Source organism: Zalophus californianus, chromosome 2 (genome assembly GCF_009762305.2).
Source record: "Zalophus californianus isolate mZalCal1 chromosome 2, mZalCal1.pri.v2, whole genome shotgun sequence".
Classification (NCBI taxonomy): domain Eukaryota; kingdom Metazoa; phylum Chordata; class Mammalia; order Carnivora; family Otariidae; genus Zalophus; species Zalophus californianus.
Genome location: NC_045596.1, coordinates 143,812,606 through 143,826,661, shown reverse-complemented (window position 1 = coordinate 143,826,661; position 14,056 = coordinate 143,812,606). Strand labels below are relative to the sequence as shown.

General features: G+C 36.2%; 1 protein-coding gene across 2 annotated transcripts in view; it reads right to left on the bottom strand.

Moving 5' to 3' along the window:
• The window catches only part of CLCN3 (chloride voltage-gated channel 3), a 91,550-nt gene that overhangs the window by 54,471 nt on the left and 23,023 nt on the right, over positions 1-14,056 (bottom strand). The window lies entirely within an intron of this gene.

Sequence of the window (14,056 nt, the reverse complement as noted above, 5' to 3'; positions counted from 1 at the left end):
CTATAAGACTGTGGGTGGGGTTTTTTTTGTTTTGTTTTCTGTATTTTTCAAATTTTGATTTTTTTAAACAAGTAAAGTTTTGACAATGAGCTAAATGTCTTCCTTTGTCATCCTTTGGTATGTAAATTCTACTATTATAAGACTTTTTAAAAATATATGCCATATAGCATTCATGAATAACTTAGTTTTTATTACACAATTGTTCCACGCCTTTATGTAAAATAAAAATCTATCTGTAAGTTTTCCTGGTATTTGTAGGCACTCACTTAACTTGTTTCTCCTGATTCACAACTTAGTCTTAAAGGAAAAATGAAAATTAGAGCTAGCTAGCATTAACTAGAGGAGGAAGAATACCTTCCCTATAAAATATACTGACCATGTTGCATAAGTAACTTTGTAATGTAAGTACAAAATTTTGAATTATTTTTAAGAAACAAAACTTTTGTATATATATATAAGAATATATAATATATAAATTGTATAAAGTCTAGAATGAGACACACCAAACTCTTAATAATCGTTATCAATAAGGAAGGAAAGAGGTAGAAGTGGGGAGGATCATGGTACATTTGGTTTTTACTTTATGTAGTTCCACAGTTTTAATTTTTAAACAAATATGTTACTTACTGTTGAAATTTTTAATAATTATGCTACTTTTGTAATAAATCTAAAGGTTAAAAAAATTTTCAAAAGTAAACAAATCTCTCATGTTTAAGGGGTCCATGGCTGCACTTTTGTTTAAAGTAAAAGAATTATACTCAGGCTAAAGGACTTTAGAAAAGGACAAGGTAGATTGGAAGGTGTGGCAAAAGAGGACTTTGACACAGACTAGGCATTATCAGATTAATAAACTGAATTACAGTCAGCATGGGGCTCAAGTGGAAAGAGAACAAAAGACAAATTTAAGAATTCACAGGCACAGGTGGGGGGGTTCCACAGGGGGATGATACTCTGAATGGAACATCTGAAGAACAAAAACACTAAAGTGGCAACACAAAAAAGGACTTAAAAATTCAGAAGGGGAAGATATTCCTACTTCCAAATGCACCTTCGATTCTAACCTCAACTTGATGTGGGATTCCAGATAAACCATAACCTCTCTGAGGTGTGTAAATCAGGGAGGTAGAACAGATGACTACACTTTTCTAACTATACACATATAACTACAGTATTACAATGTTCAATCTTTAAGTCCCTTCTACCACACATGATCCAAGAAATCTACAACATTAGAAGTACTTAAAAAAAAAAATGGGGGCACCTGGATGGCTCAGTTGGTTAAGTGTCTGTCTTCAGCTCAGGTCACGGTCTCAGGGTCCTGGGATGGAGCCTGCCTTGAGCCCCATGTGGGGTTCTCTGCTCAGCAGGGAGTCTGCTTCTCCCTCTCCCTCTGTGCTCTGTCCCCCTCTCATGCTTTCTCAAATAAAAATAAATAAAATCTTTAAAGAAAAAAATGTTTTTTGCCTTTATATCTAACTACCAATTTACAGGAAGCACAGGAAACAGAGAAACATGTTAAATGACAGCTCAGGAACATAATCAGGAAACCCTAACTGGAAAACAAATGACCTAATTTCTTCAACAACTATATAGTAAGAAAAAAAAAGGGAAGGGGGGAAATCTACAGAATTAAAACAAAGCAAAACAAAAGACTTAAAAGATATATCTATCTCAAAGTACAATTTTTTATAAAACAATTGGAGAAATGGAAAATAAACGACATGTGATTTTAAGCAATCATATTTTAGATGTGATAATAGCCTTTAAAAGAATTCTTATCTTCTAGAGACACATAATGAAATATATAACTGTACAAGAGCTAAAAAGGGTAAAAACAGATTTTATTCAGGACTACTGCAAAAGGGAAAAAGAGATCTCAATACAGAATGTGGCTCAATTCCCAATACAACAAGAAACACTGGGAATTTATAGCCAAGGAGAAGGGGTTGGGGGTGTTGAGTGGATGGAAAATTACTAAGAGGAAACATCTGGGGTAAGGGGGATTCTGGCTAAACAGATCTAACAGAGTTCTTGAAGGCAGCCCAGGGTGATAGGATATCACCAGGAGGATGGTCGGGGGCTAAGGAACCCAAGGGTGTTAAGGGTACAGGATCCTGGCTAAACCAATTTGACCAAGATTATTGCCAAAACGGAGCAATACAAAAACAGACTCACAAGACCAAAGTTGTGACCCAGTTGGGAAGAGAATCCAGATGAGCCTGACTAAAGTTTGATCAAGGTGAGACTCTACCAGTATAATATCTATCTACCTAAAATGATATGATGCTTCAGATGTATTTCAAAATAATAGAAAGAAGATGAAACAAAATTAGCCATGAATTGATAATTATTTAAGTGTTGAGAACAAAAAGGTAATCTCTTCCCTGTACCTTTGGATATGTTCTAAATTTTCTATAATAAAAAGATACTTTTTAATGAAATGCTTATAAATAAAATCACTTATATGAGATAAACATTAACAAAAATTACATCCTTTACTCCTCAAACTGAATATATTACTACTAGAAGTATCAGATTAACTTTAGTTTATATTCCATTAAGTATAGCTGCTTTACATTTATATTTGACACACTACATAACATTAAACTTTGTCAATTCTCCTCCCTGAGCAAAAGCATCAGGAGGAAAAAAAAAGGTAGCAAAGCTTTCAAGAAAGACAATCAGTTCAAGCTACACAGGTAGCTGCAAAGTTACTGCAGGACAAAAGAAAGAGAACGTGGAAATTCTTCAGAAATGACAAGCCAGAAAATAAACTGAAAAAACACAGAATGCTTTTGCAATATTCATACCTCACAAACATAAAATGTTATAGTTCTCAACACGGCTATCTGGTTACCCAAATAATATATCTTAAGATTAAAAACACGAAGAAAAGTTTCTTTCATAAATATCACACAATGATCATTTTTCAAAATCAGAACAAAAAATACAAAAAAAAAAGAAAGAAAGAACCAAAATGGCCAATATTTTTAATGTCTAAGCAATTCCTTTGCAAGAAATTTGTCAAGGGTTGGGGCACCTGGGTGGCTCAGTTGTTAAGCGTCTGCCTTCGACTCAGGTCATGATCCCAGGGTCCTGGGCTTGAGCCCCACATCGCCTGCTTCTCCCTCTCCCAACCCCCCTGCTTGTGTTCCCTCTCTCGCTGTCTCTCTGTCAAAAAATAAATAAAATCTTTAAAAAAAAAAAGAAAGAAATTTGTCAAGGGCTGCCTGGGTAGCAGAGTCGATTAAGCGTCTGACTCTTGGTTTCAGCTTAGGTCCTGACCTCAGGGTCCTGGGATCGAGCCCCACATCGGGCTCCACAGTCAGCACAGAGTCCACTTGAGATTCTCTCTCCCTCTCCCTCTGCCCCTCCCCCCCAGTCATGTTTTCTCTCTCTCTCTCTAAAACACATAAATCTTAAAAAAAAAAAAAAAAAAGAAATTTGTCAAATATCCTCATGCATGTACACAAACTGATACAAAGATGGAGTAAAAGACTATTTTAAGAGTTCTAAGTTTTAGAAATACAGAAACGCAAATATAACAATATTTACATTAAGTGTAAATACACTAAAATATTCCATTTAAAAGATAAACACTATCTCATTGGATGTTTAAAAGCCAACTATGTAATTATGAGAATATCAGCTAAAACATACCAATGCAGAAAGGCTGAGAGTAAAAGGATTGAAAAAAATGGAGCATGCAAAATCCAAAGAAAACTCGGGAGCTATATTGATATCAAAGGGCATTTTAAAGAAAACGGTATAATTGGAAATAAAAAGAGTCACTTCAAAGTAAAAGTAAGGTGGTTCAATTCACCAGAAGAGATGACCTAATAACATGAAATCAAAGTATAAGCAAAAATTAACAGAATGACAAGAAGTGGTAGTAAGTAAGTCTACAAATACAGTGAAAATTTTTAATGCATTGCTATCACCTGATAGAAACAAACAGGGAGAAAAATCAGTAGGAAAACAAGATATTTCAACAGTAGAATACCAAACTTTATGTGATGGACACACAGGAAAATCATTAACCAAAAGCTTCACATTACTCTTCCATAGCATAGGGGGAACACTGACAAAAAACAGACCTTTTCCTGGGCCACAGTGCAAGTTTCAATTAAATGCCAATCAACACGTCAATATTACACGATGTATATTCTTTGACAACAACGCAATAATGTTCTAAATCAACTTGAAACAACCAGAAATTCCTCATATGTTTGGATATCTGTAAGTCAAAACAGATACCATTATGGAAGTTAGAAATTATTTTTAATTTGTGATAATGATAATAAAGGCCTATGACATGAAGATAAAAATAGTATTGGGAGGAACATTCACATAAATGTATTCACCTGAAAAGAAGCTTAAAATTAAGAAGCTAACATTTCATTTCAATTAGGGGCGAAAAAATGCAGCAAAATAAACCCAAAGAACGTAGAACAAAATGTGACCAGAAACTAATGAAGCAGAAAACAAATACAAATTAAAAAAAAAAACCACAAAGACTAGCAACGCTAGTCCACTGGGAAGACTGATTGATAAATCTACAGTGATACTGATTAATACGGTGAACAGCCAAGAAGATAAGGAAGGGGAAAAGGAGGGAAGGAGAAGTCAATGAGAGCACAAATAACCACGATGAGGAAGAGAAAAAAGACAAGACTACAGTAACTGCAGGCATTCAGATGACTTTATACCAATACAATTTTTAAGTAAAAAGGTAAATTTTGAAAAAAATACAGTTTATCAAACAGATCTAGAAACAAACAGAAAATCAGAATAGTGCTATAACTATTAAAGAATTCAAAATATAATTTAAAACCTTCCTACAAAGAAAATTCTAAGCCTGGAGTTTCACTGGCAAATTCTACCAAAATTTAGGAAGAAAAAAATGCCAGCCTTTTATTAACCACTCCAGAGACTAGAAAAAGAAGGTATTATCTACAACTCACTTTATGAGAGGAATATAACCTTGATACCAAAATGAGAACAGAATCACAAAGGAAAGCTACCAGCAATCTGTTATGAACAGATGTAAAAATCCTAAACAAAAGTAAACCAAACCCAGCAATTTATATATGAAAGAAAAACCTAAAACAATACACTACTACATCAATGATCAAACTGAGTTTATACAAGGAATGCAAGTTGGGTTAAGCACCTGAAAATCAACTGTTTATTAATAGAAACAAAGGAGATATAAATCAAATGATCATCTCAAAAAATGAAAGGAAAATGATAAATTCAACAAGCATTCATGATTTTAAATTATATATTCTTAAATCAACTAGGAATGGATGTAAACCTGTTTAATCTGATAAAAGATAACACAAAAATTCAGATTAACATCATACTTAAATTTGAAGATGAATACTTAATGGTGAAACTTCAGGATCAGAACAAGACAAAAAATGCCGGCAATCACCATTTCCATTCAACTGTTTACTAGAGGACCTAGCCAGTGCAGTTAAGCAAGAGGGGAAAGGGTAGGGAAAACTATAAAGACTAGGAAGAAACAAAATGGTCACTATTTGCCAATGATACGACTATACACTTAAAAGACATCACAAATAGGTCATTATAATTAGAGTTATGCAAGGTTGATGAATTTTAAAAAATCGATATTCAAAAGCTGTATTTCAAAATATGCCAGCAGACAGAATATTAAATTTAAAAATAAAAATAGCATTAAATACCAATAGCATTATAAAAATAACCTAGGAATGAGTGTAACAAATAATGAAGACAAATAATGACTAAAACTTTATTGGAAAACATTTAAAAAGACTCAAGTATATAGAGGAGCATACCATGTTCAACAATTAGATTCAAACTGAACTACAGACTCAATTAAATGCCAATCAAAAACCTGAAAGAAGACTTTACCTCTGTTTTGACCTTAGTCTGTACTTTCTAACTGATTAAGTTCTTCTTTCCAGTTTAGGCAACCAACCCAATGGGCAAAGCATCCTGTAATGGGAACTCAAACTACCCCTCAAGCAATAATAACTGCCCTGACACCAGCAAGACCCCACATTTTTTTACACCAAGACAATGATCAACCTGACTGACCTTTACGGCCCATGTTGCATGTCCCCATCAACCTTTGTCCCACATTCTCCTTATATAAACCTAGGAGTATTTTCTGCACTTTGTGGAGACAGTCTTTGAAACGTTAGTCCACTATCTTCCTGGCGTTGGCCTCATTGAAATAAACTTTCTTGTTTCAACCATCACTTGTCTCACTGACTTCGAATTTTGTCAGCGGGGAGTGGCCAAACCTGGTCTGTTTGGGACCCCGGGAGCCAGGTGCTCTTGCATCCTTGAGCTCTATTACAAACCCAACAGGCTTTTTTATGACAAATGACACTAAAATTTACGTAGAAATAAAGGCCCTAAAATAATCAAGACAATCTTAAAGATAAAGTGAGAGGACTTGCTTTACCAGATACTGAGACTGTTTTAATTACAGTAACGCTATAAACAGAATGCCTTTGGCATACACCTAAAATAAACAAACAAACCAGTCACACAGAATAGAGTCAAGAAATTGATCCTCCCTACATATGCACCTTGATATATAGCAGAGATTACACTATAGAAGAATGAATAAAAAATGATTTTCTTAGTAATTGGCATTAGGACAACTGGCTATCTATATGGAAAAAAATTAAATACACCCTAATCCATTCACCTACACATACATACACATACACACAGTCATACATACACCACTCAGGTAATTATAGACCTAAAGGCAAATATAGCTCTATAGTGAAAGGCAAATATAGCTCTTACAAAATAATATAGGAAAATATATTCATGATCTCAGGGTAAGGAAATTTTTCTTAAGACACAAAAATCATTAGCCATAAAGCAAAAGATTAATACACAGGACCACATTACAAGTAAGAATATTTGTTCATAATTTGTCCATTAGGAGAATGCTACAGACTGAATGTCTGTTTGTATCCCACCAAATTTTTACGTTGAAAGTTAATCCCCGGGCATCTGGGTGGCTCAGATAGTTAAGTGTCTGCCTTCGGCTCAGGTCATGATCCCAGGGTCCTGGGATCGAGTCCCACATCGGGCTCCCTGCTCTTTGGGAGCCTGCTTCTCCCTCTACTTCTCTCTCTCTCTCTCTCTCTGTCTCTCATGAATAAATAAAATATTTTAAAAAAAAAGAATTAAAAAAAAAAAAAGAAAGTTAATCCCCAATGTGATGGTATTTGAAGGTGGGACCTTTGGGAGGTTATTAGGTCATGAGGGTGGTCAGGAATGGGATTAGCGCCCTTTCAAAGAAACTCTAGAGAGTTACCTCAAAGACAGCAAAAAGATGGCAGACTATGAACCAGAAGCAACCCCTCCTCACCAGACCCTGAGTCAGCCAATGTCTTGGTCTTGGACTTCCCAGCCTCCAAAACTGTAAGAAATAAACTGTGAGCAATACATAAAAATAAAACTGAAAACCATGTTTGTTGTTTAAGTTACCCAGTCTGTAGTATTTTTGTTATAGCAGCCCAGAGACTACAACAGAAAATGAAACAAGACCCACAGAACAGAAAATATTTATAATAATATAACCAACAAAAGCTTGTATATAGAAAATAAAGAACTTTTACAAATCTCTCAGACACATTAACAGAAAAATGGGCAAATAACTTAAATAGGTACTTCAAAAAAATTTTTTAAATAGCCAATTAGCATGAAAAAATGCTCAACCTCCTTAGTGACCAAGGAAATGCAAATCAAAACCACAATCTGAATCCATTACTTAGCCAACAGATGGACAAAATTAAAAGTGTGACAATATCAAGAGGTTGGTGAATGTGGAGCAAAGGAAGCTCTCTCATACATAGCTCACCTGAGTGTAAATGGGAACACCACTATGGAAAACATAACCTATGCTGCAACAAATTCACGCCAAATGAAATTTACGCACATATCCACCAGAATCAATGCAAAATAATCAAAGTAGCACTGTTTGTAACCACCAAAAACTGCTGATAATTCAAAGATCCATCAGTATTAAAGTAAACAGGTAAACTATGGTATATTCGTAAAAAAGAATAATATAGTCCAGAGCAACATGGCAACAAACACCTCCTGCCTGCAATATAAAAGATTCTTGAAAATCACATTGCATAAACACAAGCAAGAAATACATACCATATAATTCCATTTATTTAATAATCTGTAATTTTCCAAAACAGGCAATGCTAAATTATAATTTTAAGGACATATACTTAGATCACCAAAAAAAAAAAAAAGTTACAAAGAAAATATTTACCTCTAGGGAAAAGAGCTGATTGTTAAGGTACACGCAGGAGGCTTCTGAAGTATAGTAATGCTTCCTTTTTTAAAGATTGATTGACTGACTGATTTTAGAGAGAGAGAGGGACAGAGAGAGAGCGCATGTATGCGTACACATGCCTATGGGGGGGGGAGAGGCAGAGGGAGAGAATCAAGCAGACTACCCCCTGAGCCCAAGGCAGGCTGGATCTCATGATCCAGGAGATCATGACCTGAGCTGAAACTAAGAGTTGGATGTTCAACTAACTAAGCCACCCAGTAGCCCCAATACTTTATTTTCTTAATCTGGTTATGCTGCAAAAGTCCCTGCTTTGTGATAACTCACTAAGCTGTAAAATTATGCTTTATGCATTTTTCTGGTATATGTTACCTTTCACAATTCAAAAGTTTTTGAGTTAGAAATTTATCCTACCTTTAATTCTATTAACATCTAATGTGGATTTATATTTATTTTTTTGCTTCCCTACCCTAAACCACTCTAATCTAATCTTATAGTCTCAATCAGTTACAGAAAAGAAGTTTATAAGTATCTACATTGACTTTTATTTGTTCTAAGCACAGCTTCTTCCAAGGAATTTCCTCTAAATGACAGTATGTTGGAACTGTTTAAGATCCATAGACTCCCCATGATTTTATGTACTTACTTCACCATATGATGTTATAGGCTTAGCGCATAACTCCTGAAAGCTTTTTCAAATAGAATTCTTAATTGGACCCACAACACAAAACATGATTAAACCAACTATTTTCTTAACTCTCCCAAGAACAGTTCATAAGTAATACTCTACATGCACAGGAGAAATGTAGTTACTTCATGACATTATGGTGAGAGAGGTAGAGTACACACACAAAACTTATTCCTTGACTGAATTTCAGTTAACTTTCTGTGGACTTTAAAGATTTTATTTATTTATTTGACAGAGCGAGAGACAGCGAGAGAGGGAACACAAACAGGGGGAGTGGGAGAGGGAGAAGCAGGCTTCCCGCCAAGAAGGGAGCCCAATGTGGGGCTCGATCCCAGGACCCTGGGATCATGTCCTGAGCCTACGGCAAATGCTTAACGAATGAGCCACCCAGGAGCCCCTCCAGTGATTTTTTTAAAAGATTTATTTATTTATTATTCTAAGGAGAGTGTGCACAAGTGTGCATATGTGGGGGGGATGGGCAGAGGGAAAGAATCTCAAGCAGACTCCCACTGAGCTCAGAGCCCAATGCTGGGCTCGATCCTGCAACCCTAGGACCATGACCTGAGCCAAAACAGAGTCGGACACTGAAGTGACTGAGCCACCCAGGCGCCCCTCCAGTGACCTTAGTGATGATAGTCAGTATTTGGCTGGCTTTCCATTGGTATTTTAGGCTATTTTTATCAAGTATTAGTATTATAATACTAAGTTCTTTTTCTTTGTTCATTAGTAACATCTTCAATTACAGCACTTCATAAACTTAGTATGGGTTAGTTTTCCCTAAATGCATTACCTTGCTCTTACACAAACACACAAATTAGGGAAATCCCTTACTCCACACATATTAGGTAGGTGAAATAGGTTGCTCTGACTGAAGTGACCTGGAGATGCAGGTGCAGAAAATGTTTACAAGGCAGTTGGCAACAGAATACAAAGAGTGTCAAATTTATTAAGAACATGACACTGCTTAGACTAAGTATCACATGAACCTTAGAATTATTTATTTCTAAAAATAATTCTGAGTAGACCATTTAAAGAGTTTTGACCTTTTTCCAATAGACAGCCACTAAATGCTAGTGGTAGTATTTTTTTTCTTTTTTGGTAGTGGTAGTATTTTACTAACTTAATTTTAAGAATTTCTAAAAAACCCTTTACCAGGAAGATTCATGGTATAACCATCTCATCATGCTTTTTTTTAAATTTTATTTTGTTATGTTAGTCACCATACATCATTAGTTTTTTGATGTAGTGTTCCATGATTCATTGTTTGCATATAACACCCAGTGCTCCATTCTGTACTTGCCCTCTTTAATACTCATCATCAGGCTAACCCATCCCTCTACCCCCCTCCCCTCTAGAACCCTCAGTTTGTTTCTCAGAGTCCACAGTCTCTCATGGTTCATCTCCTCCTCCGATTTCCCCCCCTTCATTTTTCCCTTCCTACTATCTTTTTTTTTTTAACATATAATGTATTATTTGTTTCAGAGGTACAGATCTGTGATTCAGCAGTCTTACACAATTCACAGTGCTCACCATAGCACATACCCTCCCAATGTCTATCACCCAGCCACCCCATCCCTCCCACCCATCACCACTCCAGCAACCCTCAGTTTGTGTCCTGAGATTAAGAATTCCTCGTACCAGTGAGATCATATGATACATGTCTTTCTCTGATTGACTTATTTCGCTCAGCATAATACCCTCCAGTTCCATCCACATCATTGCAAATGGCAAGATTTCATTCCTTTTGATGGCTGCATAATACTCCATTGTATATATATACCACTTCTTTATCCATTCATCTGTTGATGGACATTTTGGCTCTTTCCACAGTTTGGCTATTGTGGACATTGCTGCTATAAACATCGGGGTGCACGTACCTCTTCGGATCCCTACATTTGTATCTTTGGGGTAAATACACAGTAGTGCAGTTGCTGGGTCATAGGGTAGCTCTATTTTCAACTTTTTGAGGAACCTCCATACTATTTTGCAGAGTGGCTGCACCAGCCTGCATTCCCACCAACAGTGTAGGAGGGTTCCCCTTTCTCCGCATCCCCGCCAACATCTGTCGTTTCCTGACTTGTTAATTTTAGCCATTCTGACTGGTGTGAGGTGATATCTCATTGAGGTTTTGATTTGGATTTCCCTGATGCTGAGCGATGTTGAGCACTTTTTCATGTGTCTGTTGGCCATTTGGATGTCTTCTTTGGAAAAATGTCTGTTCATGTCTTCTAGCCATTTCTTGATTGGATCATTTGTTCTTTGGGTGTTGAGTTTGATAAGTTCTTTATAGATTTTGGATACTAGCCCTTTATCTGATAGGTCATTTGCAAATATCTTCTCCCATTCTGTCAGCTGTCTTTTGGTTTTGTGGACTGTTTCTTTTGCTGTGCAAAAGCTTTTTATCTTGATGAAGTATCAATAGTTCATTTTTGCCCTTGCTTCTCTTGCCTTTGGAGATGTTTCTAGAAAGAAGTTGCTGCGGCTGAGGTCAAAGAGATTGCTGCCTGTGTTCTCCTTTAGGATGTTGATGGACTCCTGTCCCACATTTAGGTCTTTCAACCATTTTGAGTCTATTTTTGTGTGTGGTGTAAGGAAATGGTCCAGTTTCATACTTCTGCATGTGGCTGTCCAAAATACTAGCCAATAGGATCCAACAGTACATCAAAAGGATTATTCACCACGACCAAGTGGGATTTATCCCTGGGCTGCAAGGTTGGTTCAACATCCGCAAATCAATCAATGTGATACAATACATTAATAAAAGAAAGAACAAGAAGCATAGGATCCTCTCAATAGATGCAGAAAAAGCATTTGACAAAGTACAGCATCCTTTCTTGATCAAAACTCTTCAGAGTATAGGGATAGAGGGTACATACCTCAGTATCATAAAAGCCATCTATGAAAAACCCATAGCAAATATCATAAGGTCAGGAACATGGCAGAGATGTCCACTATCACCACTGCTATTCAACATAGTATTAGAAGTCCTAGCCACAGCAATCGGACAACAAAAAGAAAAAAAAGGCATCCAAATCGGCGAAGAAGTCAAATTCTCACTGTTTGCAGATGATATGATACTTCATGTAGAAAACCCAAAAGACTCTACCCCAAAACTGCTAGAACTCATACAGGAATTCAGTAAAGTGGCAGGATATAAAATCAATGCACAGAAATCAGCGGCATTCCTATACACCAACAAGACAGAAGAAAGAGAAATTAAGGAGTCGATCCCATTTACAATGGCACCCAAAACCATAAGATACCTAGGAATAAATCTAACCAAAGAGGCAAAGAATCTGTACTCAGAAAACTATAAAATACTCATGAAAGAAACTGAGGAAGACACAAAGAAATGGAAAAATGTTCCATGCTCATGGACTGGAAGATGTCAATGCTACCTAGAGCAATCTACACATTTAATGCAATCCCAATCAAAATACCATCCGCTTTTTTCAAAGAAATGGAACAAAGAATCTTAAAATTTGTATGGAACCAGAAAAGACCCCGAATAGGCAGAGGAACGTTGAAAAAGAAAAGCAAAGCTGGCGGCATCACAATTCTGGACTTCAAGCTCTATTACAAAGCTATAATCATCAAGACAGTATGGTACTGGCACAAAAACAGACACATAGATCAATGGAACAGAATAGAGAGCCCAGAAATGGACCTTCAACTCTATGGTCAACTCATGTTCGACAAAGCAGGGAAGAATGTCCAATGGAAAAAAGACAGTCTCTTCAACAAATGGTGTTGAGAACTTCATTATTCTTATTCACAGAAATCAACCAACTCCAACTATCCTAGCAGCATTCAGACTTTCTACCCTAGCAACAATTCAATTACCAAGCACCTAGCATGGTGTCTGGCCCAAAAGGAGCCTAATAATTATTTGCTAAATGGAATATGCATAGAATTGAGTCTTGAATAAAATACCAAAATTATCAGTTATCTATGAGTAGTAGGATTATGAAAGATTTTCATTTACTACCTTATATTTTTATCATTCACATTTCCTACAACAAACATATTTTGCTTTCATTATTTAAAAGTTTAACTCTTCCCAACTAATTTTTTAAATAAACTTAATTTTGGACTAATTTTAGATTTACAAAAAGTTGCAAAGACAGTATAAAGAGGTCCCAAATACATCCCACTCAGTTTCCTCAACTGTTAACATTTTAAATTTCCAAAGTACATTTGTCTAAACTACGAAACTGACAATGGTATGTTACTATTAAGTAAACTCCAGACCTTATCTAAATTTTACCAGTTTTTCTACTAATGTCCTCTTCCTATTCCAGGTTTCATTCCAGTATATCACAATGTATTTTAACATGTCTCCCTGAACTCCTCTGGCCTATGATAATTTCTCAGTCTTTCCTGATTTTTCATGACCTTGACTGGTTAAGTGTTCTGCAAAATATCCCCCCCAGTACAGGTCTGTCTATTGTTTCTCTTGTGCTTTTAGTGGAATTTATGGGTCTTTGAAAAGAATTATCACAAAGGTGAAGTGTCTTTCCTGTCACATTTTAGGGGTATGTAATATCCACATGACATCACTGGTGATACTAACCTTCATTACTTGGTTACAGTAGTGTCTGCCACATTTCTCCACTGCAAAGTTACTATCTTCCCCTTCTTTTCCTATTCTATTCTGTGGAAGTAAGTCAGTAAGTCTAGCCCTCCATTAAGAGAGAAGGAGGTAGGAAGTAAGCTCCTCCTCCATGAAGGTGGAATATTTACATAAATTATTTTTTTAAAGATTTTATTTATTTATTTGAGAGAGCGAGAATGAAAGAGAGAGAGAGCACATGAGAGGGGGGAGGGTCAGAGGGAGAAGCAGACTCCCTGCTGAGCAGGGAGGCCAAAGCAGGACTCGATCCCGGGACTCCAGGATCATGACCTGAGCCGAAGGCAGTGGCTTAACCAACTGAGCCACCCAGGTGCCCTATTTACATAAATTATTTGGAATTCTTCTACAAGGGAGACTTGTCTCTTTTCCTCCATTTATTTATTCATTCGATCATTTATATCAATGTCCATTA